Source organism: Solea solea, chromosome 5 (genome assembly GCF_958295425.1).
Source record: "Solea solea chromosome 5, fSolSol10.1, whole genome shotgun sequence".
Classification (NCBI taxonomy): Eukaryota; Metazoa; Chordata; class Actinopteri; order Pleuronectiformes; family Soleidae; genus Solea; species Solea solea.
In genome coordinates, this window is record NC_081138.1 from 16,775,947 (window position 1) to 16,803,766 (window position 27,820).

The window sequence follows — 27,820 nt, forward strand, 5'->3', positions numbered from 1 at the left end:
GTTTCAAGATAACTTAATTTGGCTAAGCACTGTGTTACAGAATACTGTGACACATATTATATCACTCCATTTGAAACATTCTGGTGATGAATTATTGAACATAAATCCATTATATAGAATGTGTTTTATTTATGAATGTACCAAGACACTGGAGGACGTCAACACCGTGGGATAATTATTGTTCCACATTGTGTCACCACTCCTCTCTCAGATGCAACTGCCAGAGCAAACTGCAGTAAATCAAAGAAGTGCGACTTTTGATTGACACTTCGTGTGAACACAAGGCCCAAAGCGACATTAGCCGAATTGCTTTATTTAATGCTTTCTCGTTCATTCTGTTTCTCTTTTAGCACGCCTTGTAAACACTGATGCAATAATGCATTCCATTATACAGAGGAGAGGAGATGAGTGTCTCTCGTGGCTCCTCTCCATCTCAATAATAGGTCAACAGCTGTATTTAAAAAATTAATCACATTCTTGGCAGTTGCAAAGGTTAGCCGCAACGCTCCGAGATGCAATATTGGAAGCTCAGATCAGCAGCAAATCTCCGCGGAGATGAGGAAGAGTTGCCTTTGATGAGTACAGCATGTAAATGATTTGTGTGTGTTTATAGGACACGAGGCTGGCCCAGCCTCACTCCAACACAGCAGTCTCCGCACCACTCTGTGGCAGAGGCTGGCAACAGCAGATGGAAATAAGCAAGAGGGGAGGGCTGACCCGACTCCAGCACTTCACAGTTTGTACTCTAAGCAGAATGCTTTTCTGTCTTGTTCCACTCACGATCCATCTCGGCTTTCATTTTGCCCCGTTTTATTGTGTTTTTAGTCGGTTTACTTTGTTTGATGTCCGTCAACAAGGTCATATGTGTTAAATATCTGAGAGATTTCAAGAAGTCTCGCGTAATAAAGCATACAATTATCAGAGATTTTCCCGGGAACACATTCCCCCACATAGCCTCAGATTTAATGTGAGCTACAAGTTGTGCTCATCCCAACTGAGAACAAGTAAACAGCTTGTTTTGTTAATCCGGTGTTTCCTGATGGAGACATTATCAGCTTGCGCGTGTGACCTTTTACAAAACATTCAAATATTGATGCCTTTTTCGCATCAAAGACAAATTACGCTCAACGATGTCCTTAGGTATGAGGACACGCCGATGAAATATGTATGTCTACCTTGGATTGCTTTTAGTAATTCTAAAATATTCAAAGTGGTATTTTCGGAGCGCCGTGGTTCTTGCTTATTGTCCGCAGGCTGACATTTGGGGGATGCATTTTTCAGTAGTGATCGTGTTCGACTGTCATGGTAAATGGGTAGCTTTGATAAGTCAACAACATTGTTACTTGAACTGTTGGATGAAAATGAAAGTCTGCATGATGCAAGTGAATGAAACGAGTGTTGAAAAGCAACTGTCTGTCTGGTGCGCCTGACAGTTCTTACAGAAGATTAGCTATTACGTTGTTTTGGCTTCAGAGATGTCTGTCTCCAATTGACTTTTAGTATTGTGAATGGTTAAACCTTACTGTTTATTCTTCACCAGGACAGTTTATCTGAACATGTTGTGGCTGATAAGTGATGGGCCACAGCCATAGTTCCTGCATTAACACCAGCTAATTGTGTTTTTTTCCCCCCCTTGGAGTGTAATTAGGAATAAAAAAAATTAATAAATCACAAATTAAGTAATATTCCATTAAAAAGAAGGAGAGTAGTGTTTCCAAAACAACACAGACCCATTGGGAAATCTGATATGCTATCTTTTCCTTCCACTCACTTAAAAGAAGACAGCCAGGCCTGGCAACACTGTGGTGTCTTTAGCTCTCAAACTGTTTTGCTTCCTTCTGACTTATTTCTCTGCAAAGAAAATTGAGATCAAAGACTTTCACTGTCATAAAAAACATGTCAGACCATGGCCTGGAGTGACCGTCCGGGGGTTAATCAGAAAAAAGAGTAGTACACAGATCAGATGGCAGCACACAAACAAGCTAAGAGAATACATTTGATTTGATGCGTATCTTTCTGCATACCTACATTATGTAAAACAGCACACTTCAACAGCAGGACCTCATTTTTCTCCCCTTTTATGTTCTTACTCCCCAAATCCACACACCAGTTACATTATAAGGCACTCAAACAAATCACCACAGTAACCTTACCTAACCTGCTTCCAAGAAGATAACAGGAATGCCTTTTAAAGCTCAGGAGGTCGCACATTATTATGGTTTCAACCCACTGTCACAAATTTCAGAAAAAGTGAATTACCTTTTCCTTGTCAATAACAAGATCGATGTCAGCTCAGAAGATGAGGGAGCATGATTCAATTAAGTTTTCTTTTCTTTTCTTTGTGTGACCCCATGTCACCTAGTTAGTAAGGAGTTGAGTTTCACTTTTTGTTCTCCTCTTACCCCGCAGGCTTCCGAGAATCACACCAGACCTTTCTAAACCTGTGATAACAGGCTCATCCAGTATGTTAGTGGAAATAGGCCAGTTTTCACTGCCACTTCAACCTGCCCTCGATTACTCTGCCACTAAGATTTTTAGCCTTCGAAAGTCGGTTTATGGCAAACAACAAACACTCCCTTTCTTCATGAAAAACGAAAAAGCGTTTCATTCTCCACTGTCTTCACATGGCTGCATGAAAAAGAGCTTAGTTAGGTCTGTCGACGTATGAACCATTACTCCGCCTAATGAAGCCGTGCCTCCTAGTATTGCTGCCACCTGTGATCTGAGTCCTGTTGTCGGGCCGTGTCTGCAGCCCACAGGCCTCATGTGTGTTAAGTACCGGATAGCACGCATGCCACTGCCGTCCATGTTTGCAGGATATTGAAAAAGACCTTTGTCAGGAAGCTTGAGGCCCACTGGCCTTGAGGGAGCAGCGATTGTGCCGCTCTACATCACCATATCACCTTTCAGTCTTCATCCCACAGCAGTCAGATGTCTGAACGGTGATTTTCATGCAACAGACTTAAAACAAGTAGCGAACGATGAGTGATATCCTGGTTTGATTTCCACTGCAGCATATTTATTGCTGTATAAAATAATATACTGTGAAACATGTGGCAGGTGGCAACATATCTTCCTGAGTGGATTGTGTTTGCAGCATTAAAATGTGACTAGAAATGAATCAAAACACAAGGTAGCCGCGCTGCCATTACTATGCAAACCAGAGAGCTGGCTTACATTTAATTTATATAATATTCCCTGAAGAATCATTTTTATTACTGGGGATCTTGGTCGAAAAATATTTGGCCTATAAAGGAATTAACTTTGTCTCTTTGCTAAGTACGCCAATGCATCAAGCCATTATCTCTGTGATAGATGAATCATATTCAATATTACACAAGACAAATGTATTCATATAGCATATTTTTCTAATTTATCCTGTCTGACCATCTGTGTGTCTTACGTCTTACCAAGATTAATCTGCTGATCCTATTGGAATAGAGGGCAGGTGTTTTCCCTTAACACAAAATAGTATAAGAGCAGATATCAAAGCATAATCCACCGCAGTATAGTTTTTTTTTAATGTGTCGGGGATGGCGATTTCAACATCTGGGCTGTATTGAGACCTGATTTATTCTGTATTGTGTGTGTGTGTGTGTGTGTGTGTGTGTGTTTGTGGCATATGACCACCATTTTGTACATCAGTGACATATTGGCACATGACTCTTGTCCTTGGATCAGTGCACTCAATCATTTAAGCATAATGACCTTTGACTGGATTAGCGGGCGGAAGGTGAACCAGCAGATACTGAGACACTGTTTGAGCTTGAGAGAGACAAAGGGTACAGGTCAACCTCTGACATGGTCACTTTTGACCCAAATTCTATCCATCATCAGCTACGGGGATCTGACACTTTGTTTTTTTTTTGTTTTGTTTTTGAATGGAAACCGCTGCATTTGAGCTCGCCTATACTCCTCTTTTTGAAGTGAACTGGCTTGGATTCAGGTGTGATTGAAGTCAGATGATGATTCGCACAGACAACACTCACCTATGCGCATGCTGTTTGGCCTGTTAAAGCCTCTGTCTTACATGTGCCCTCCTAAATTCACTTATGTAGAACACTTGTCTTTCCCGAGGTGTTAGACAGGATGAGTGGATGCTCACACAGATTGCAAACTAGTGTTAATGATCAGCCTGTCAGGCAGAATCTGTATTACTTAATCTCCTGTTCCTGCTGCAGTAAGTGATCAAAGCAACATAAATGCAGTGGGGTATTGATTTCTACAGCGTCTCTTGCTCTTATATTACTCCTTACCCACAGTTTACATTCACTAGTGTCATTGAATCAACCTGGAACAATAAGGACAGGTGTTGCAGTTGGGTGTTTGATGTTTAAGAAAATGTTGTAATATTTCCTTTGATATTATTAAGTAATCATTATTTCTTTAAAAATCTGTATATCTCAGATAGTGGATATGAAACTTGACGTTTGCAGATCAGGGGATTAAAGTCGATACTGAGCCGAAGCAGATGGTTTGCTGTGACGTGTCCTCAATGCTAATCCTGTCAACATTTCACAAAGCCAGCTGTAATTGATACATTATGACATATAGTAAACGCTACAGTCTGTTTAACGGTTACTGGTATCACTGTGCTCTATAAATCCCTCTCTTCACACATGATAGTCCACCGGAAAAAAAAAGAAAAAAAGGTGAGCGGGAACTGTAATCGATGCTGTTTTTATCTCGCCCAATCCTTTTTACGCACTCAGAAAAAGGCTTGTTACTCTGCAACAAAGGAATCTACTTAAAGCCTCTTTGTGTGAAACGTGAGCAGTGACGGTGAACTCTCTCTACACAGCGGTGATTAAGACAGCCAGTGGGAGATGAAAATGAATTCATTCAGCTCTAAAGAGGTGTTGCATGGAATTGTCACAGGTCACCCTCCGAGCACCCGTCTTTCGCAGAGTAATTCATCCAACACATTATCCCAATAATGATGAATTTCATGCCTCGTGAATGGGCTTCCTCGCACAAGATTTAAAATCCTGCTTAGGTAAAAAGGTCTCAGTATCAGTTGCCTGTATTCATTCTTTTCTCCTTTTTTTTTTTAAGGTTTATCACATGCGATTCAGTTTAATCTCAATAAGCAGTTTGTGACATATGAACATGATCATGTCCTGACAAATGATTTCTTTATCTATTTGTAGCCACTGAATATATAATAACAAACAAAACACTGGCAGCATAAACAAATCCTGTACTTGAACAGTAAAATATTGCAACCCTTGACAATGAATCCATGTCACCTCATTACATCTTCTGAAAACATGAACAATTTCCACTTTTTTTTTTTATGTCAAATAATTTGAGGCATTAGATTAAAACGACTTAGTAACATTTTCTCAGTGTTTTGCTGAGTAAGTTCAAACGAAACCAACACAAGAGGAATGCAGACGACTGGTAAAGGTGCCTGTGGTGTGACATTGCTGTTAATTGCTCCCATATGATTATAGGCCTGAACTATATCCGCGAAGCTGTCCGCTTAACTCACGTTCAAATGTGGTCGTGCTTGGTTGTGGACGGCACCCTTCAGTTCCCTAATTGATGACTACTGGGTGAAGTTGGAAGGAAGCAGCCTGCCAAACACACGGGAGGAAACCACTGCCAAGACAACTTTCCTATCAAATTGCTCTTTGAACTCCAGGCTTATGAGCTGCTGACACACTCAGACTCTGTGAGGTGGTGTGCTGCAGAGCCCCTCGCCTTCCTTCCTCTGCTAGATCCCCGAGACCCTGTGGGATCTACAAAGTCAACATTACAACCCGAAAGAAAGGGATTGTGTGCAATGCCTGGCACTCTGTGATTCCAACTTAAGTCTAAATGGAACCAGTGTTGTTTCTTTTCTTTCACGCCACCACCTAGCAGCAGAACAGCGTGTCAGAACATTTTCCCTTGGATAGTTTCAGACACAAGAGGCCCGTTTCAGGCCTTTCTCTTGCCCCCCTTTGCCTGCATGGCCTGGCCTTCATTAGGGTGACTTATTGGTTGCACATGGCCAAAGTGGACTTTGTGTTATCCTCACGCAAAAAGGTGCAGAGGAAATTGCTGAGTCTTCTGTTATAAGACAGGTCCTGAAGGCGATTTCCTTGGCTCGCTTCGCACGCGTGGCCTGGCGTCAGCCTGGTGGCAAGGGGAATAATGAGGCTTAGCGTGAGTACTATCTTGAGCCTGCCAGGTCCTCATGCCTCACTGAAAACTGGTATATACACAGGGCCGGACACGGAGCCCTGAGGGACCTCTGATGTAGTCCTGGGGGAGATTAGCTGTGCTACCCTTCACCTTGTGTGCTTCCTTTCTTAATTCACTAAAATAATAGAGTGCTCACACTCCAGGGGGAAGGAAAAATAAGATTAAATAATCACAGGAAGTGGCTGCTGTACAGGTAAATGTGTTTTTTGTTACTTCATGTGATAAGAGATCTGATGATGAAATTTACTATACTAAAGAACAGTTAAAGTCGAGTTTATATATAACCTTAAATGGCAAAATGTCAGTGATTAGGAAACTGGTTAAGCTTTCCTGTACTGATGGATGCAAATCAAGCACTGGACATTAAATGATTTGTAAAGGAGCAATAACTTCTGTTCAGTTTTGACAAAATGTGTTACGACGCCCTCGTTAGGATAACACTGTAGGCAGCAACGACTGGAGCATATTTGTTCATTCTGAAAATGGTGAGAAAATTACATTTAGCAGAAGGCTGGTTTGTCAGGGATTTTTCGTCCTACAGCAAAATAATGACCGAATACATTAGAAGAAGTGTCACATGACGAAGAGCAGCACAGTCTCCAAAATAAAAACTCATTGGGGCAAACTAGACAGATAATGAAAACAAAGAAAACTGGCAGTGCAACATTTTTTAGGAACTTATGCTAGAATATTAAACTTCCTGAACAAAGTTGTATCTCCATTAAATGTGTGCACTCAGCTGCTGGAGGAATCACATTTCAGATTAAATGTAGTTAAATTAAAGATTCAATGAGTTTTTTAAAAATATATTTACGGTTGTTTTTATACGTTAATATCAGAAGGGCTGAAACAGTAAATTACATAAATTTAAACACACTGTAAGAGCTGTAGCCGAGTGGGGGACATTGGATCAGTGGGTTCATGCAGACTATCCTGTAATGTATACAGTATCCACTTGTCTGCATGCACAATAACTAAAAACAACATCAGTATCATATTGTGGTGAACATAACAAGATCCCTTTTCCACAGACATGCACATAGATGTTCTATGTTATGTGTTTATATGTCTTGCAGTGTGTGTGTGTGTGTGTGTGTGCGTCTTGTGCCCTGGGTGAATAAGAAAAGTTTTTTGGACTTATAACCCCTCTTCCCTGTCAGTAATCACCCCAGAGCCCTGTAATCCATGGCACATGCAGATGCCGCTGAGGGAATATTACTGTTCATAATATTAATCTGCTCTCAAATTCCTTTCTGTTACCAAGATGAGGGGCCTTGTGCACCATGTTCTTTTGGGTATTAAGTGTGCTACAAGAGATTCATCGAGAGGTAGATTCTGACTCGTTAGGGATCAAGCCCAGCCCGAGGTCGTATCGCTGCTTTAAGGAACACCCACGAGTATGCGAAACCCATCTCCATATTCTCATAAACAGTCTGACTTGAAAGATGCTGTGCCATGGCAGGGACTCAAATCCTCACCCAGCCCACATGAATCATGTCAGCCTGATCCAGGGGAGGGTTAAAGCCTCTTTAAGGTGCTCGGTCCCCGGGTGTGATACCTGACTTAGCAGCAGGTAAAACCCTCGTGCCACGGGGCTAAGGAGAGCTGCATTGTCTCCATCAGGTGATCAAAGGCACGACAACGTGCCACCTCCACGCACTTCCAAAACCACAGGAGCAGAATGAATAGGAAGCTGCCAGATGGATTTGAACCACTTTTCCTTTCAGCTGCTGTTCATCATCCTGTACCTGGAGTTTGGCATTGTAACATTTGTTGTACGCGGCTTAACACCAGGCTGGCTTTTCAAAGGCCCTAAATGCAACAGTGTAATCGTAAGCCTGTGGGAATGTATTAATAAACAAATGCTGGGATAATGAGCACAATTACTTTAATCACAGTGCTCTGTCTTTGAGGTGTGGAGTGCTGCGTTAATATGAGCTGATGACCCTTTTCCCAAATGACAAATGTCTTCTCTCGTTTTTTTTTATGCTCATGATGCTCATTATGAGTATAGTGAATATATATAGCCTACACATTATCATATATAGTTTCTTCTTTTTTTTTTTTACAAGAAGCCTGGTGAGTTCATGAGTTGAAAAGCCAGCATTGCAGATGAAAGCCTCACCCTGTCCTTAAGTGACTCTCTGTGCTTATTACTTAATGTTTTGTTTTTTTGCCCCCTCCTCCTCTCTCTTATTGCTTGTGCATGCACTTGCCTATGATGTCTGAGCAGGTGTGGAATTGGATGCAGTCCACTGTGTCACTGGGAGTATTTATGCAATCACGAGGCGAGCAGGGAGAGGTGAGGTGGTGCCAGTGGCGTGTGAAATCTGCCGGCTGGATTGACGCTTGGATGACGGATACCTGTAAAATACATTCATGCCGCTGAGAAAGAAGGATTATTTGTCTGCCGTTACACAAAACACCCAGTGACACTACTGATGGATTCAATTCTCCCCCAACGGTATGAGAAGAGGAACCCTGTGTGATGTTAGACTGAGGTAAAATGAAGAGAAAGGCCTCCGCCGCCCCATTCAGATCATTCTGATGTCTGGGAAATGCACATTCAATTATAAAGGCAGCGCTGCTTGTAAAGCTGTTTGTTCAGTTCCCTGAGCTGAGCAGCCAAACTGAAAACTTGTAATGGAAAGTTGTTCTCCTGAAACAGTGAGCATTTATATGCAAGGTGTTTATGTTATGCCTTCACGGGGAGATTGAATGGAAATTTACATTATTTCGACATCATGTGTCTCCATGCCTGTTCATGTGGAGAGGAACAAAGAAAAATGGAGGAATTTGTAATGCTACATATTGATCGGCGTGAGTCGCTGTCTCTGTATCGTGTTCCTGTAAGTGGTGTGGTGTGTTACAACCCTTAGCTTCTCTCTACAGGGTTATTAGTCACCATTAGCTCTGCTAAGGTCACCTTGCAACGAGATGACCATCCCTGCGGAGCTGACTCTGTCATAGTGTCACTTGGCATATGTAGACTTGTATCTTAACCTTGACCAAAGAAAACGTATTTTCCTGTAGTTAAAGATTTCCAATGGGGCCCAAGGCTATAAGGCCTCAGGTTTTTTTTTTTTTACTGTCCAACTCCCTCTGCTTATCTTGCTGCCTGCCCTGTTAACTATCAGTATAAATGCAGACCACCAGTCATGCATTAAATGCATAATTATTCCATTTCCAAGATAAATCTGGTGTGTAGTGTCATATCCATCATGGCTGTCACCTCCTACATGGAGAGTAGGGCACTAAATGAAAGTCTTTTTGCTCATATGCACTTCTATATAGTCATCAATTTTGAGCAGTCTATTCATTGTTTGGCTTGACAGATGTGAGCTAATAATAAATGATCAAGCAATGCCCCTCAAACAAGAACAGCCAGCATACGTCTACACAGGCAGTGAGGAGGAAGAGGTGGGAGGTGGTGGGTGTCATTCCACAACATGGAGCTAGACAGGCAATCCTCTTCTGCATTCCCCCTTATCTTTTTCAAGGTTGCTGTTTTGCCAATGGGCGCAGTGTTAGAAATTTGTAGCGATCAATATTTGTGAGTGTGTCTGATCAAGAGAGGGACCAATATACAAGTGTCAACAAAGGGCCTTAGGCTATACCACCAAGGGGTTTACAGCTTGTATACACCAGAATATGAGGTGGATACAGTGGCTCAGACCTCAGATGGCGCCCAAAGAGGAGCTCTGATCCTTGTCCTCGCCTTGTTTCACAATAAATAACGTTGCTTGTCCACTCAGGACAGACATGGAAAAGAGATTTAGGCCTTGACCACAAGAGGATGTTTACTGTGTCCTTTTATTATGTGTTATTCTATTTAACATGGGATTATGCATGTCACTGCTGATATAAAGCTGGAGTAAGTCCTCTGGGCTGATTGGAAATAAAGCAGGTTATGTGATGTACATAATAAGAATATTTGGGCAATATTGGCGTCATTTTGAAAGATTTAGGGGGAAGGATTTTGGATTATAATCCAAAAACACATAGTTTCATACTACTTCTCTCTGGGGACTGTAAAATAAATACTACTTCTTACTACAGTACTATAATAGTGTTCATTTTTGGTATTTTATTTTAGGAAAACTGTTTGTTGACAGAAGAAAATGTCTTATGAAGGTATCACAAATGACATTAATATTATTATGTTGGTTTTTTTTTTTAAATGGAAATTTTACCTGCTTTCTTCACTGGCTTATATTATGTTCTAACAAAAAGATGATTCACAGATTTACGGCGGGTCTATAATATGTGCCATGAATTCCAGTTGAATTAGTTTAGAATAATATTGGCTACCATTTACAATAGATAATCCAAATGCCACTCCAGGCTCCTCAAACTGAACTATGAAGATATGTCAAATGTTACATGCTTGACTGAACCCTGTTGCATTTACAATAATTGATTCTTTTCAATGATTTGAAAATGCTGAGGCCCCTGCTGGCATTGCATGTTTAAAGGAGTGCAGCCATGTCACGCATGGCTTCCTTCCACAGATACGCCGCTTCCTTGTAATTCTATATCCAGCCTTTCTACACCTAACCAAAGTGATTAACTCCCTTGGACACAAGTGAAGCTGGGCCTCCACCACAGGATTATGCCCATTATCACATTCTCCATGTATCCTTTTGCATAATGGCCATGTCTGTTCATATATATATATATATACTCTCATTTGTATTTATTTATGTATCACCTGACTTGGCTTTGAATGGTTTGTTGTATTTTTACGAGGCAAAGCAGAGTAAAAAGAGTATGACCCAATATTTGCAAAGTGTGTGAAACAATTTCAGCATGTTCTTTGCAAAATGTGCATTATTTTAATTTCCATGTGATGGCATCTAGTCCATCCCACATGGCATTATCTTTTACAAAAGGTAAATCATCTTTTATTCCAATGTCTTCAATATGAGCAGGAAATCAAACAAACATAAAAGAAATAAATAAAGAGCTTTCTCCAAGCTAATTGAAATCATTCATATGAAAAAGCCAACTCAGTCTTTGTGCATTTTGCACATTTACAAGATCACCACCTGCTTTAATGGGAATCTTCCACAAATCCCAGTAAGGAAAGCAATAAAAAACAAAGCAAAACTCATCTTCTAAGACATTCAAACAAACACAGTGAACAATTCATGTTTTCTTCCTCGTCACTAATGTATGTTCAGTTTCCAGTTTCAACCTTAAGTGGTAAAATATGTGATCTCAAGTGGGCTCTGTGCTGTTTTACATGACACAGCTTTCAACACCGTAATTGTCTGTGTATTTAAATTTGCAGAAAAACAAAGCTGTTATTGAGTTTTCGCCGGGCAATAACATACTGTTGCAATTATTCCACTCTCCGGCCAAAACAATTTGCGGATATATACTCAGGATTTGTGAACTCGGTGAAAAACAACAACACCAGTAATAATGTTATGGTGGTTAGCAGTGGCGACCCGTCCATAGAGGGCGCTAGGGCGCCGCCCCACCAGTCTCACATGAAGAAGAAGATAGGAATAATCTAAAATAATTTATAAAAACATGGAAACTTTAAATAAATATACACATACACATACCCTTGCAGCGCAAAAGACAAGAAAACTATATGGCACAGAATATTATGCCGAACGGACATGGCCTGATGCCGGCGGAAACGGAAATGCCTCCACTCGCTTCTATGTAAGTTGTGCTAACTTTATCAGCGCTTAATTGCCGGTTTCATCATGGAAAAGAAGCACCAAAATACCTTTATTTCGCTGCAAAATAAGCCGTATCTTTACGCTTATAGAACTCGGACCTGACCAGCTAACGAAAGACAGGGAGGAATTACACTCGTTCTTTCTCCAGGAGCTGGTATGAGAAGAAGGACTGGCTAACTGGTTGTCATGTTTTGTTTCCCCTGCCTCCTCTTTCAGATGCCGGACATCGAACAAGCCTGGATTCATACAGGTATTTAAGACATTTATCTGAAAGAGCAAAAAACACAAACAGGCAAGGACACATATTGACAATGCTATGGGAACAAAAGGGGGGTAGAGAAGGGTGCATGTTTAAAGGAGAGGAAAGGAAAAGGAAAACTTTTTGTTGTGTGTATATTTATTTTCATTTAAGTGAATCTTGGTGTGGTATCAGGCTGGTGCTTAGGCGTGTCCTAGTGGTAATATGCGGTGACACATGTGAAAAACTGACTTGCCAATTGTGCCCCCCCAAAAAAAATTCACCAGCCAGTATTTTTCCTGCAAACCTTTATAACTATGCTAACTTCATAGCGCTGCAACAGAAGAGACACTGGACCATTGATGCCAAACATGAAAAAAATAAATTATTGTGTTTCATTCCCTCCAATGGAGATTGAAGCTAAAGCTGGTCAAAAACAAAATTAACCAGTGAGAATTAAACACAAACACATTATAATATAGTTTTTCTGGCAGTTAGCCATGATATAAAGCATGACCATCTGTCTTGCACAACAGACAATGTCCAGGTGATCTCTGTATAAGATGTCTCTCGACTCACCGACTCTCCGTTTTTCTGTGTTTGCAATTTTGCCGTCAGAAGGAGATCAGCCACATGATAATGTATTTTAAAAAAAACAGCCTATGAATTTTTGATAAACCCATTGTACAAGAACCAGTGAAATAATGCACACAATGCAAAAAAAAAGGAGGATGCTTCAAATGTGCTCCACAACCTTTATCTGCATTGTGGTGGTAAACAACAGAGAAGTTATTTTAGAAATGAAGCAATTAAGCTGAACCAAAATGAACACAACCCCCTTGTAATCCAGCACATTGCGATGTCATTTGCATCCCTTTGAATAACTAATCTCTGAGGGGAGTTCCTTCTGATAGAATTCTCAATGCCATGCACTCTTTGTTTTAAACACCGTAAACAAACAAAGCATCCTCGGTCCAGAGTTACTTCATTTGCCTCCCCATCACCGCAAAACTGTCTCTCTGATGACCTATAGCTGACTGACAATGGTCACTCACCACCACCAACAAAATAAGAAAGGGTTATCACTTATTAAATAAACATAAAGGGTGGGGGGAAAAAGGGAAAATAGCACCTCAAGTTCGATGTAGCTTGTTTTTTTTTCTGTTTTTTTGGTCTTAATTAGAACAACCATCCATCATGATCAGAGCGTTTCTATTCATCCAGCTGATTGGGGACATGACAAATGAATGTGGGAATAAACAGAGTGTCAGGCTGAGGAGGGAGATGGATGTTCTCTCAGCAGGAGAAGTACAGTTAACACTGGCAAGTGGCCAGAGCTTCTGGTGCTCCGTGTTCCTTCACACGTCGCCCCAGGGACCAGAAGCAGGGGCACTTCCCCTCATCTGGACGTCCTGTCACCCTCCCTCCGCCTGTTTATTAGCAAATTAACACAATGTCATGATACTGATACGCTTTCGCTTCCCTCACCACCTGCCCTGAAATCCTCTGAATGACCACCATGACCTCAGGTATCTGGGTGTCAATCATAGACAGAAAACTGAATTTGTGGTGACAGGCAAAATTGCTTTTTTGAAGAAAGTTTCTCTCTACACCTCCCCTGGTGTGATGGTGTGATGTAGTGAGAATGTCGGATGAATGTTAAGAGTTGTTCGAGTAGTTGTCTGGGTGCAATTATAAAAGAGACACAGCGAACATTAACCAAACCCTAACAGTGAATATATTAAAAGCAGTTTAGTACAATGCTGTGTTTCATTCTGTCCGACTGTGTTCTCGGCAGGAGCTGGAGGGCTACTGTGCCCATTGATGTGTAAAGCAGAGCGAGCAGTGCAAAGGGTTCCTGAGTACAGACTGAATTATAGACACCATTAGAAAGGATTTGACTGACACACTGTAAGCTCCTTCTTCTTCAGACATTATTAGCAAACTCACTTTGATTCTATTATACAGAAGACAATTGTTATTTTAGAAATGAAGGGAAAAAAAATAATAATGTTATAAAGATTAATGCACCCCTACACCTCATTCTTCCATCCACCCACTTTTGCATAGACCCGGCTCTCATATAAATTTGAATTGGTTTTTCAATTATTAGAGTGCCTCAGCTCTCTCTGGCTAAACAAAGAATTTCCATCGGATTCATTGAGATGAAGTTAGATTATGCATTACTGCAATATCCAGTTTAATAACTCTGATTTTCCTTTATTGTTTTTCTGTTTGCATTGTATTCCTTTAAACGACTTAACCAGGCTGCACGGCAGACTGGCAGAGACAAGAGTTCTGCTGCTCCCACTGACAAAGACACACACACCACTCACTTCTATGACTGGGAGCATGAATAAATACAAGCGCTCCTCAGTGAGGGTGACAAAAACTTGAATTCATAGTTCAACTGACTTAGTGGAGCAGAATAAATGTGATTAAATTAATTACACAGTAAATCACTCTCTGTCTCAGCTTAAATAGTTTCCAGAATAACAATGATTATTGTCAGTTAGTCAGTTTAACTTCAATTAATCATATTTTATTCACACTTTATCTCAGCGCTTACACGTATTGTTCAGTCACTCTTTTCAAATAGCACTTTTATCTACAGTACACTGTTTATTTAAGCATTTGGTAATGTAGAGTACTTTTTTTCTTAAACGACACATGGCCATTCTTTTCACCAAACGATGAACCAGCTCCACTTTTCGTAAAGTGAGCACATTAGCGGCGTCATTTGAAATTTGAGGATTTTTAGTGATTGCATAAACAACCTGCCAAAGAAGTCACATCGAGAAATTTTATACCGGAAAACAAAGTTAGTGGAAAAGGGGATTGTGATCCCAGCTCCATGGCATATTGGAACAAAAGCGCAACCTGAATGATTGATATTTTCTCCCTCTTTGAAGAGCAGAGAAACGCTGCCTCCCCACTGCCTGTTTGAGCTGCACTCATGGAGTACCTGGGGAGGGCAGCACCACACAAGACAGTGGGTTGTAAAGCTCTTGTCCCCATATTTAGTCTATGCAGAGACGGTGCATACAAAAGGGAACGGGAGTACCGCCGTTCTGGCCCGAGGCTATCTTGTGTAGCTATCCCAGAGCTTTAACAAAAGGCATGAGACATTTTTGTAACACAGATGCATTTTGTTACAGAAGAAAAGAATAGATGAGAAGTAATGGCAACTCGTGAAAATTTAAAAAAGGAAAACTCTGATGCATGCCATGTTTCAGTAAGATCCCTGGGTGATTATATTCAATTGATATAACCAACATGATCCTTGTCATGGTTTGCAGTATTAAAGCAAATAGAAGGTGTTAAATAAGGCCATTTGATAAAAAATGTGTCACTTGACTTCCCCTCAGGTAGCTCATAATACATGATGTAAATGAAGAGAACTTTAACTCCTAGTAACCAAATTAATGCATGTCTAAAGCTTTTATGTATTTATGAACATGTTTTTTTTTCCAAAAATCAAATTTCTCTTATTTATACCAGAAATATGATATTCCGAAGACATCTGTTCTGTTATTAATTTCGCATAAATCTTAAGCTCCTCTATGCTTGAAATCAGGCTTCATTCAAGCCGAATTAATGAAACATGATTGTAAGTCCCTTTCGCGGAGGAGGCTGTCATACAATATTGCGTTACTTATAATCACTGTGTAATCACACTGTCTGCCAGGGGAGGGCGGCGCAAAAAGCTCTTCTTTAAAAATGTCTTGAGGAGATCAGAAGCCGCATTGTCTGTATCTGGCACTGGCACGATAAAAAGCCAAGGAGACATTTGTACATATGTGAGGGGGAAACAATGACTCAATGGTCGTCAGCAGAGGGAAAAACTGCAGATTGATGCTGCGTAGCCACCTGCTGGGATGCATGCTAAAAGATCACAGCGCTGCATATTTGCTTGATCTGGAGTGCATAGACTGCAGGAGTCCATACAATGCGGATGTTTTGATGTGTTTTATGTCAGCAGGGTGGACAGCGACTGCCATAGCACTTTATCAGACGGACAGCCCCAGTTGCCAAGGGTCACCAGTCACAGCACACACTGGATGACTGGACTCACACTCGGTCTCACATGTCACATCATGCTTGTCACACTTCATGTATTGCTGAAATACTTGGCAAGGCTTGTTACACACCTTATGATGGACAAAGTTCCAAAATAGTCACCGCTTTACTGTGGCAGATAAGCTGATGGCACTCCATCACCTACTCTAACGTCAGTAATGGTAGCACTAACCTTTATCGCTTCCAAATAGTCCTATACTCGAACCCACCCTAATTGTTATTTTTTTACGCAAAGCAACACAAGTTGGAGCCAGTGGCACAAAAACACAGTTGAAAATGGGATATACCTCAGCATTGTTTGGCTGCAACCACAACTTAATTAAAATTCGCCTGGCTCCTTTGTTCCCTCTGTATTGCAGCATTGTTCATCAGAAGTGAGCAGGAGCACAAATAGTCGAGTGCACACACTTCCTCTGGTGAAGCTCGCCCATTCTCTGGAGATTTACCCTACTTTACTTTTCAAACTGACAGAAATGGGTTGTCTCAAATCTGCCACGGCATCACTCGCTTCATTAAGGAACGAGCCGGCTTTAAAACAAACAAACAACACACCCACCCACCCCAATCACACGTGCCCCACTGAGTGGGGCACATAAACACTTGACACCCTATCCATCCAAAATGTGTCACATCCCTGGCAATCTGTAATTTTGGACTCAAGGGGTTAATTGTCTGCCATGGCATCAAAGGGGAGTTTTGATTTGCTTTTTGAGGGTTGTCTTTAGCCAGGCAAGGGAGTAGAAGGAGTGAATAAAGGGAGGGAGGGAGGGAGGGAGGTGATGAGAGCAGAAGGAGAGGAGGGCACATGAGATTTCACTCACGGCATAGCAGCACAGGCGTCTCCTCAGGTAATCCTGCCTCTCTAAGGCATTATTGAATTTTCTTGTTTTTCTTCTTCTCTTTGTCGAGGCAGGGAGGAGTGTGTGGATGTGTGCAGAGGGAGAATTGGGGGGGTGGTGGGTGGTGGGTGGTGGTTGGGCGGTTAAACAGAGTGAGCCTGACTTCTGAGGGGTCTGCAGCGGGTGCTTGATTCTCATTCACCTCTGCAGATCCACGTCAAAACACAGCCAGACCTTTTAAGGTGCCTGGCTTTGAAGTAAGAGAAGAGCCTCAAATCCAAGCTCCCCACCATATATGCCCAGTCTGAAAAATTAGCAGACATATGCGTCTCCCTGCCCCTTTGAAGTTCCCCACACCGCTCGCCTCTCCCCATTCATACAGAGAAATCAGAAGGTATGCAGTCTGACTCCCAGACTAAGAAAAATGATCACGCTGGATGGAAGCACAGGCAGAGGGCCTCGTCTCCGGCTTTTGTTCAGTCAGATGATGAAAACCTCTATCTTGTTAACACTGTTTACCTAACTCTCGAGAAAAGCTCTACAAAGTTGAAACAACTAGTAAAACAGTGTGATGTGACAAACCCCTCCCCCCTGTGATCTGCCTGACATGGATCTAAAGAGATGCACATAAATCAAAGACATTAACCGATTTTCTGCTCTTTACCAATGAAGGCTTCAGGGAAAGTCTCATGGTTGACAGGCCAAGTCTTTGTTGTTTATGAACAGAAAATAAAAATTAGTTATGACTAACTTGCCTGATATACAGTTACTTCAAATTCAATCAACTGTGCAGCACAAGGTCTGCATTATAGGGCAGAGCACATTGCCCCGAGGGACCAAAGTGTAAAGAAAAAGAGGAAGGATGTAAAAGGACTGGAGAAAGCCTCTGTAAGCCCCTGGAAAAAAGTGCGTACTATACAAATAAATGATTTAACAAACTACACACTGAACTTCACAAAAATTCCACTTAACAATATTTTTTAGATGTTCAGATAGCTGTTGATCTTCATCACTCTTGGCTCACCTAGAAGTAAAGAGCAATTACAAAAATAAATTGGCGTTCTCTTGACACAATGGAGACCTCTTCTACAGTTGCAGGGAAAATGGATCCATCAAGGGAGGAGTATTAACCAAGCAATGTGTCGAATCTGCTTATCCCATTGTAATCTGACCTGATTTGAAGGGTTTGATTGAAAGGGGCCACATGCCTCCTAATCCCTGTTGAGCAGCACACCATGACCACATCTATACCTCCTCAAATGCCATGTGGCCTCTTCCTGTCAAGATGGTACATGGTACCAGACAGTGGAGTGTGCTGTGCAGGAGTTTAGGGCAACTAATCCCCAAGCCTGTCTTGTCCCTTTCTCTTCTTATCCTCATCAACAAGACTTTCTCCCAAGAAGATTTGGGAGATGACTGCTATTTTGGTGCTGGAAAGTGAAATAGCCCCAAGGGGCTGTGTAAACATTGTGGCTTAGTGCTAACTGTCATAAGAGAGAGTGAGAGTCTCCATACTTCATATAGGCAAGCAAGGCAACATCTTGTTATGAGGGAATCAGATGTGCTAACGCCTTGCTCAGTGACACATCTTGTTGTCAGAGGGTTAGCCTAAACAGGTATCACAGCTGTAAGCTGTCGTATCACTGTGCATCAGTGGCATCTTCTGAACCTACTGTCAACACAACATTCCACCCCAGTTCACGAGGAAGCATCAGTATTAGGTGTTTTTGGGGAGGAACATCAATTTAGTGTCAGTAACATAACATCTGGGCGGGAATGCACCTGTGTGTGCTTTCAAACAAACATGCATTTAGGCAAACTCCCATCCTCAAGAGCATCTTTAAGGTGTCTCATTTCACGGTGTGTGTAGGAAGTCATCTCCAAAACCCCTCAACTCCCCTACGTTTGGCGTCTGACTACAATGAGAGAAGGTGTCAGTTCGAGATGTGTTTGTGTGAGTTTGGATGAGGGGAAGGGATCATCGTGCTGTCAGTGTCAGTCTCAGATGGTTTCCTCTTAGTAAACTGAGAAAAAGTATGTTTGTGGCGGTTGATATCGTATTTTATTTTTTTTTTACATGATGTGCAATATATGTGAGCGTGTTCTACACGTGTTTGGATGCAGTGCAGCGCTGCTGGTTCTCTGTAGGTGGCCTGCTGTGCAGCTCTGATCAGATCTCATGGAGCCCAGAGAGGAGGCTGTTGTGAAGTGGCAGGGTGCTGGGTGGATCTGGTTCAGGTGTCGGAGAGAAACGGTAGAAAGATTAATGGCCTCTCTGAAATGAAAGTCTTCCTCTGGTTGCCACTGACCTGCCTATCAGGGGAGGGGTCCGCTAACTGACTAGGGACCACTCGGAGCAGGTAAGGCAAAAAATCTTTGAGTTCTCTCAGCCGATTGGTTTGGTGTGTCCTGTGAAGTGATCACTGAGTGATGGAGGGGTGAGGCGATGGTGGACTGCCTTTGGTTGGCCTCTTTAAAGAATCCCCTCATTCATAGCCCTTCGTCAAGGAAGTCTCAGGAGGTTAGCTGCAGATGAAAAGGATCTAATACGTTGTCAGTAGGTCTCAACACTGAGCAACTCATCGTAACAGATGAGGAAATGAAGCAACCAGTTCAAATAGAACCAAAGCTCCAATCTTTGTTCTCGCACTTTTTTTTTAATTCATCTGAAGGGCTGAGCTGAAGAATTTGTGCAAAGCTAAAAACATGTTGACATCTGAGAAATGACAGCGCTTATGTCTTCACAACATACAGGCTTGTATACTTTAATCCTATACATGATTTCATAACTCCAAAATGTCAGATGATTATCTCTAATTGTCTGTTAATCATCAAACCATGTCAGGGAAACCGAAAGAAAGCATTGTTAATTACATCAGTTTTCATCTGAAACCTTATTTAAAAAAAAAAAAACATTATGTTCCCACAAAACTGAACTAAATAATATTACTTAATTATACAATAACAATGTAATAATACTTCAACTTCTTGTGGCATTTCTGTGGTAATGTGGTAGGTTGAGGCACAACCTCAACCTAACCACTTAGGTTTTTACTCTTTTTTACTCAAAGAACCATGGCAAAGCCCACCACGTCTTATTTATGATTTATGATCAGTGTGTGGCAGCATGCTCCAAACTGCTTGACAGTGTAGGCCTATCCAGAAACTAGTCTATGTATAAACAGGAAGTCAACACAGTTACTGACCCCAGTTTACCGTGTGGTCAGTAAAATAACGCTGTCATAATGCCAGGTGAGGATAAAATGAAATAAAACACTTCCTCTTTCTTTACACATTCTAAAATCCTAAAAGGCTTTCAAAAGATTGAGACATCTCTCTGTGACAGTGACAAACAGTGTTTGATACAATATGCAAGTTGACTTATTTCCTGTGTGATGTGTGGACTTTGGTAATTACTCCATAAAATGTTGTCAGCAAGACACCATCAAATCACATTTAATTTGTGTAATTATCTCAAGGCACTTTATGTTATAATGAAGATATCTTATAATATTATATAGAGAGGGGAGAAGAGAAACTCAACAGTTTCAACACAATGAACAACCATGCAGTTGTGGTCGTGTAGACCTGCTTGTAAAAGCAAAGCCAGGACGTCATTCATTGCGTGCATAGTTTAAAAGAAATTGGATTGGCGGAACTGACACAACTTTTGTAACTATTGCGTTCAGCATTGCAAGGCATGATAATGTAAAGGTGCACGCATCCCAGGTTAAGGCACTAAAATCAGCTGCTTGGAAAAGATTATGTGTTTTTTCCCTATTGCATCAACATGATCTTACAACAATGCACAAGTGTTTGTTGAACTGTCTCAAATTGTGGTCTGATGCTTTACAGCAGGGGTGACCTGGGGGCCAATGAGCATCTAGTCTGGTCAAGCGGGGGCCGACATAGAGGAAAAAAACTATTACTATTTAGTAGTTTTTTTAGTAGCCGGAGGGCAATATAAGATATTCATTATGATATTAGACAGAATTGCAAAGTAAAAGTGCTTGTTTTGATAGAAAATGATTCATAATAAAAAACACATTTATGATGCACAAAAACAGAGAATTAAATTGAAAATTTAGCAAATAATGACGAGGATAATTGTGATTAAAACAGCTTAAATATATGTCATTTCATGTTGAGTGTAATACATTTAATAAAGCAATGATTACAACTAAATGTCTTACTACTATTATAAAAATATTAGAGGCAAATACATTTAGTCTCATATTCTGTCTCTATGCCATCACCTTGCACAGTGGTGGGCGGGCCGCATGTAATCGATTGGAGGGCCACCATTTTGACACAGATAACCACCACCACAACCCTCTCCTCATGTGAACTACAGTATATTGTTGAGATATGAAAAAAACAAACAAAATCTGAAAGAAAATATATCCTATAATTGAAATGTAACTTGCAATGTAGACGTTTACTGTATCAATTGAATCTAAGATGAACTGTGAACTGCTCAAATGTGTTTGTGAACATGGACTTTTTACCTGCTATAAAAGGTAGCTCATTAGCAGGCAGGGTGGACATGCAGTTTCCCCTGTAGTAATTAATAATGCAATTGAAAAACTGTTATTATGTGCCTGTCCATATCTCTTGGGTCTTTAAGGGGGCGCCCTGCCAGATTTGCATCTTGAATGAATTGCACGTTTAGTATGTTTTAGTTCAATTTAATTATGGAAAGCAACTCAGGTCGAGTTTTGTTTTATCAGTAGTGATGGTCGCCTTTGGCGGTAATATGCAAGTCTCCACTTTTGTAGCACACTGAGGCTCCAGTATGCTCACCTTAAATGTTTACACTGGATCTGAAGTCTTTTGTGCTCCTCAGTCCAAGTTCTATTACACAATCTTCACCAAGGATTTGTGTGTGTTATGTCAGAACAGGCAATTCACCTTTCCCTGATGAGCTCTGATACTTTTTTGGCAGTCATCACCATAATTAAAGAACTTTATTGCATTGGTATGTAGACAAATGGTCCTTTGTAAACTGTTGTTGCTGACATTAATTCTGTAACAAAGCAGTCACTTGAGCTGGCTCTCTGGGCTTGCTTTCTATACAGGCTAGTGATCAGTTGTCTGCACACTAGTGGTCTCTGGGCTGTTAGCCCACCCATGATGGGGAGCTCCAAGAAGGAACTTATTCATAATTGCAACCAAATAAAGGACTCTTAAAAGCATTTTTCTTTTTAATGAAGTTTACTGGCAGCAGTAGACTGGTATGTCGCCAAAAGGTTTTAGTATTCTTTAGTAAAATGTTAATATGATTTGTCTTGGCAAGTAGCAAAAAAGTGAAATTGGCACAAAGAGTAGCCATGAGCTGGATTCCCAATGCCAAATTTGTCATCCATGTTTTAGTTTTTTGTGTTGTTGTTTTTTACTTTGAGGTGGAGTTGGGGGGGGAAAATGTAATTCAGGCTATTGTTGCGGTTCTCTGTTGGGGGCATTTGCTTTGGCTAAGCCTTGTAATTATGAATGATATCCTCTTTAGCCTGATTTGCTTTCTGTCCATGCTGCAAATTTGAATTAGTTCCACACACCCCTGCAAGACTTGAGATTAATTCTGACCTGAATTGTCGTCAACCTGCATTCGCGGCTCAGCGCAATGTTTTTTTTCCCCCATTCCTTCAGCCCATTCACCTAAAAGCTTGCCATCTCATAAGAGACCATGCTAACATGATGATCACAAAAAATGACTGCCCTGCCTTGACACAGGCCAACTGATCCCATCAGTATTGGGTTACCTGGATGCCCCCGTGCTCACTGTACCTGTAGAGAAAGACATTAATGCCGTAGTATGCTGAGGCAGGAGGGTGGGATGACCCCCTGAGGGTTTGGTTGATGGTGTGAAGGCTTCTCCAGGCCTGAGTGCTTTCTCTCACTCAGTGTTTCGCCTGACCTGGCCAGTAAGGGCCCAACACAGACTCGGCTTTCATTCCACCCAACCCTGCGGCTTCAGCTTCTAATAAAGCTACCATTTGATCCCCTTGAATTTCTAAATCGTTCTTCTTTTGATTCTCTGTTAACTTGGCCTACGTTCTTCGACTTTGTTCTGAATGGAGAGTCAAGTTTCTGCTCGTAGTGATTGAGTGTTTGGTCTGTCTGTCTCTCTTTCTCTCTCTTTTCTCTTGCTCTCTCTGTGTGTGTGTGTGTGTGTGTGTGTGTGTGTGGCATTTAATTGCTCAGGATAAAGTATATGCCTGATCTTTCGTCTTACCACGACTGTCAGTATCAATACATGATCCATGATGCAGTGGTTCGAGATTTGCCAGATAACATGTAAATAACTGATCATTTGATATTAGCAACATTGTAAAGGGCAAAAAAACCCCAGTCATTTTTAAATACTTTAAATGTATTTTATGTTATTTTTAAAACACGATTCCTAGATGTGTGAATATGTCCTGCATTATCTTTGCATTCAGGTTCATGACGTTTTTTAATGGAAAGTTTGAGAAGCATCTTGTTGAAATGAGCACTGGAACGATGTGTCTTTGATCATTTTTTTTTTTCCTTATTCTTGTTCCTGGAGAGCAATTACAACCAATAGACATATATGATAGGCTAATGATAGGAATCGAAATATGGGACTCGGAGGCCCAGAAAATTGTAGGTTTGTTTTGAAAGTCAGATTATTCTCTGGTGCAATGAGCCAAGTCCACCCATAAATTTGCACAGCTGCCTGAAGGCAGGGCCCGGTGTGTCAGAACTGCACGGTGTTTTCTCGCTAACACCCTTCTTTAACTAGTGAGGATGGTATTTAAAGAAAATTACACCCCAGGTAGCATGCTTTCCCAGGCTTTGTTAATTGAGTGCCCTTTTTATCACTGTTGTCAGATGGATTCCAACTGTGAGTCTTATTTTTTCATAATTATACTTTTAAGTACACAAATCAAAAGACTGTTCTTGTACCGCTGGATGCATTTGCTCAGTGCTGCAAAAGTTGAAAATATCAAAGAGGCCATAGACAATTTTCATAGCCCTAGTGCTGTGTATTTGGTGACTGTTGCAAAGACACAGCAGTATACGGAGGTAACAGGAACTTTTCCTCAGAACTGATGTTGTGTTGTGTTAAAAGCACTTCATTATTTTGGATTTGGAATAATGCAGTTTGTAAGTCAAGTTGTCATTTCTTTGTGAAAACTCTGTCCCAGTGGCCAGAAGAAGAATATAGTGAAAGCAAGGCTCATCGTGGACCAATGTAAACTCAGACAATGTCACTGACACTAATGTCAGTCCTGTGATGGACTGGCGATGTGCCTTTCACCCTATGTCATTTAGGATTGGTTCCAATCACTGGTTCATGTGGAGGGTAAAGTAGATGGATCGATAATCACATTATAACATGTCATACTGTATGTATATGACGCTATAACATTAGTAAACACAACATGGATTGATACCATACCCTCATTTCTACCATCATTTACCACAAGGAAGGACACAATGACAAATGTGACAGTTGCATCAGTAGCTCATATTATTTCTTGAGTAGTCGCATTGGATGGATGCATGGATGCATGGATTTTCTAGGTGATCCTTCTCTCTTTTGTGCTTTCTGCAGCTTTCACTCGGCTGCCCAAATATCAGGGGGGCGTTAACTTGGGCCCTTCTCACTCAGATCACAGAGAAAGTATTTCCTGACATGTGTTGGTTCCCTGGCATGTGCCCGTGCCCGGCTCTGTGTGTGTGCCCATGGCACTCAGCAGAACAGGGGGAAATGAAAGGGCTCTTATGCTGGTGCCAGTCACAGATGTCCAGCACCACCATGCCACCACCCGCTCTGTTTTGCATTCCCCTCTGACTCTGTCCGGACGGGGCCCTGCACAGAGCTGCAGGTGGCCCCATTAGCAGGGAAAGTGTGTCAGTGGAGCTGTCCAGGGAGTGTGAATGGAACGGGCTGTTTCCTGAATTTTGGCTTCACAGAAAATGAAAAGTTCGGGAGTAGGGCTATGGAGTTGGGTGTGAACACATGAAAAATATCAAGCCCCTGTAGTTTCTTTTATTTAAGGTTTTTCTCAGTGTGTAACATGTCAAAATGTCAGAAAGTGTTAGAATTTGATACATAAAAATCAGCATTTTGCACATTTTCAAGCAACCACTAAAACACAAAGCTTTCCGCCTATACACCCATACAAATGTATAATTGCAGCTGTAAACAAGTATTGTATTCCTCAACACACCTTTTTGAACATTTTGTGGTCATACCCAGGTCTCCAGAGTAAGAAAGGGAGAGTAACGTCTGTGGGAATTGTGTGTACACCGTGCAGTGCAGTTTCCAGCCTCCATCCCAGCCAGAATCAGGCCTAGCCTCACAGCTATCTGTTCCACAAGCTGAGATCAAAGTGCCGATGCTGGCAAATCCGCCCAGGCTCCAGCACAGCCTTGTTCCAGCAGCTGCTGAGCAGGAACAGCCCCAGCATGCCTTGTTGAGGTTGGGGAAAGGAGCTGAAAGATTCATGGGCTGGATGTGTCATTAACTCACTGCATGATTGATGTCCCACATGACTAATGTCACAACTCAAAAGGAGACAAGAAAAAGGCAAATATTTTCAAACACATAATTTCTTGTTCACTTTTACTCAGTCAGACTGTGAGAGCTGCGAGAGCCTGTCTCCCTTTTACAACTCTTCTATTCTGGTCCTGTGAGCTCTCCAGAACTTGTTTGGCATGTTGGATGGCAAAGAGAGATAAAATCATTGATATGATTTCGGGATCTCAGCATGGTCCTTTGGGTGGACTGGCAGCTACTGGTTTCTGCTACTCTATCATAGAATTTCCCAATTTTTTTAAGTAGAATTTATTAATATGTTTTTTTAGTATTTCTTTATGCTAACTTGGTGAGAAACAGCTATGCAGTCACAACTAAGATACCATGACGACGTTTGCAGGCTCTGACGCTGCATATATAGATGAACACATTCAAACTTGCACCAACAGATACAGTGAGTTTGTCTTTTGCGTCGAGAAAATGTTACTGCGTTTGATCAGACAATACTACAATTGACAAAATCCATCCGAGAGCATCTTATCTCTCTTAAATAACTGTATTGGTCATTAAACTGTGCATGCGTGTTGGTACATTCTGTCCAGTTCGTCTAATTTATTTCCACTTTCAATAAAAGGCCTCCTGAGGCAAGGTGGTGCACAGAGACAGACATGTGAGCCTTTGGCCGTCTGTGAGTGTCTGCTCATTAATTAGGCCTGGGAATTCCACCAGCCCATGTTCTGAGGGGGCGCAAAGGTGCCAGATGGACGCTGCGAGGGGTGTTAAGATAAGAAAAAAACCAAAACGGACAGTGAAAGAGAGATATAGACAGGCCTGAAAGAGAGACACAACACACATGCATTGCCACACGCAAACAATTAATGGACAACGTTGTCAAAATTGTCATGAAAGATCAACCAGCCCCAACCTACAGCCCCCCGTCATTTGCACCCCAAATCCTGCACCACCCCTTTAGCAGTCTGATTATAAGTCCTAATGAGATTCAGAATTCAAAGCCTCCGAATGTTATCAAACCACTATCAAACTGACTTTGTGTTCTTCTCTGGAAAAGGGGGGGGCATAATCTGTCATAAAGCCAGCTAGGCTGTGCTTGACCCATAAATACCCTGTTTGCATTTTGCCACAGTAAATCCTCCGTCCTCCATCCTCCCCGAGCAAATGCTAAGTCAAAGAAGCTTAAGAAAAGACAGAGCAATGAATTTGCCGTTCATGAATACAGTTAATGTTGTTTTTTCACGTTTCATATGTCATTTGATTTGATTTCCTGTTATTGTTATTTCAGCTCTTAATCCTCTGGGATTGGAGCTCTTCATGGTGAGTATATCTTAGTCAGGCTGATGGACAATAAAATCACTATAGCAGACTTGGCACTTAGAGGCAAATAGAAACATGTTTTCTATTTTGCTATATGATATTTCAGCAGGAATAGTTGTTTTTCATCTGCCACAAACAACATCATTCACAATGTGAGGATCATATTTTTGAAATAACTGTTTGTGTGTCAAGCCTGTCCAGACTTAGGGAAGTCCTTTATTTTTTTTCAGCGTAATCTCTTAGAAGTTTGGAAAAATACTTTGCTGTGGGAAAAGCATGAAATGCAGCAAAACAAATAAGACTGTATGATATATTTCTATGAAATATTTCTGTCTCCACCGTGGCAAGCGACAAACAAACAACAGGACAGATTGATCTGTTGTTGAATTATGAGCAAAAAAATGTATGGGGCCGGATTGAAAATGGAGGAAGTGCGGGATGACAGGGTGAGAGTGAATGGGCTGAGAGATTGAGCGAGTCAAGGAAAAATGCAGCAGATAGATAAGAGTCGGTGTGAGCGCATGGAGGAGAGTTGTGATAGATTGATAAAGGGGGCGAGGGAGAGAGGGAGAGAGGGAGAGAGCTTCGTGATTGCCAGTCTCAGGCAGTTTGACTGGTCGTTGACAGCATGCTCCTGCTCCGACCATACGGCCTGTCTCCTTAGCTAACAGCCCAGCTGCACGGGGAATGTCCCCGGGCCTGACATTTTGACACGGGCGCCACGTTGACAAATAGCTGGAGTTTTCACCTCCTGCTACACTGTCTGCTTCCAGCTAAACCAGCCCTCACTGACTGTATGAAGTGAGGGGGCGGGAGGGCTGACAGATCTGCTGTCAGACCGGGGCTGCTGATCGAGGTCTCTGTGGGTGGCAGACTACTACAAACAGGGAGGGGTGGGGTGGGGATGGTGCTGCCCATTGACAGATTTTGGGGGCGC

The 27,820-nt window shown here is 41.6% G+C and overlaps 1 long non-coding RNA gene across 2 annotated transcripts in view; it reads left to right on the plus strand.

Annotated features, from left to right (window-relative positions):
* Positions 1–11,882: 11,882 nt before the first annotated feature.
* The window catches only part of LOC131459344 (uncharacterized), a 49,120-nt gene continuing 33,182 nt past the window's right edge, over positions 11,883–27,820 (plus strand). For both annotated transcript variants that reach the window (XR_009240239.1, XR_009240240.1), the window contains exon 1: positions 11,883–12,138. This is a non-coding gene — a long non-coding RNA (uncharacterized LOC131459344). The remainder of the gene's footprint in view (positions 12,139–27,820) is intronic.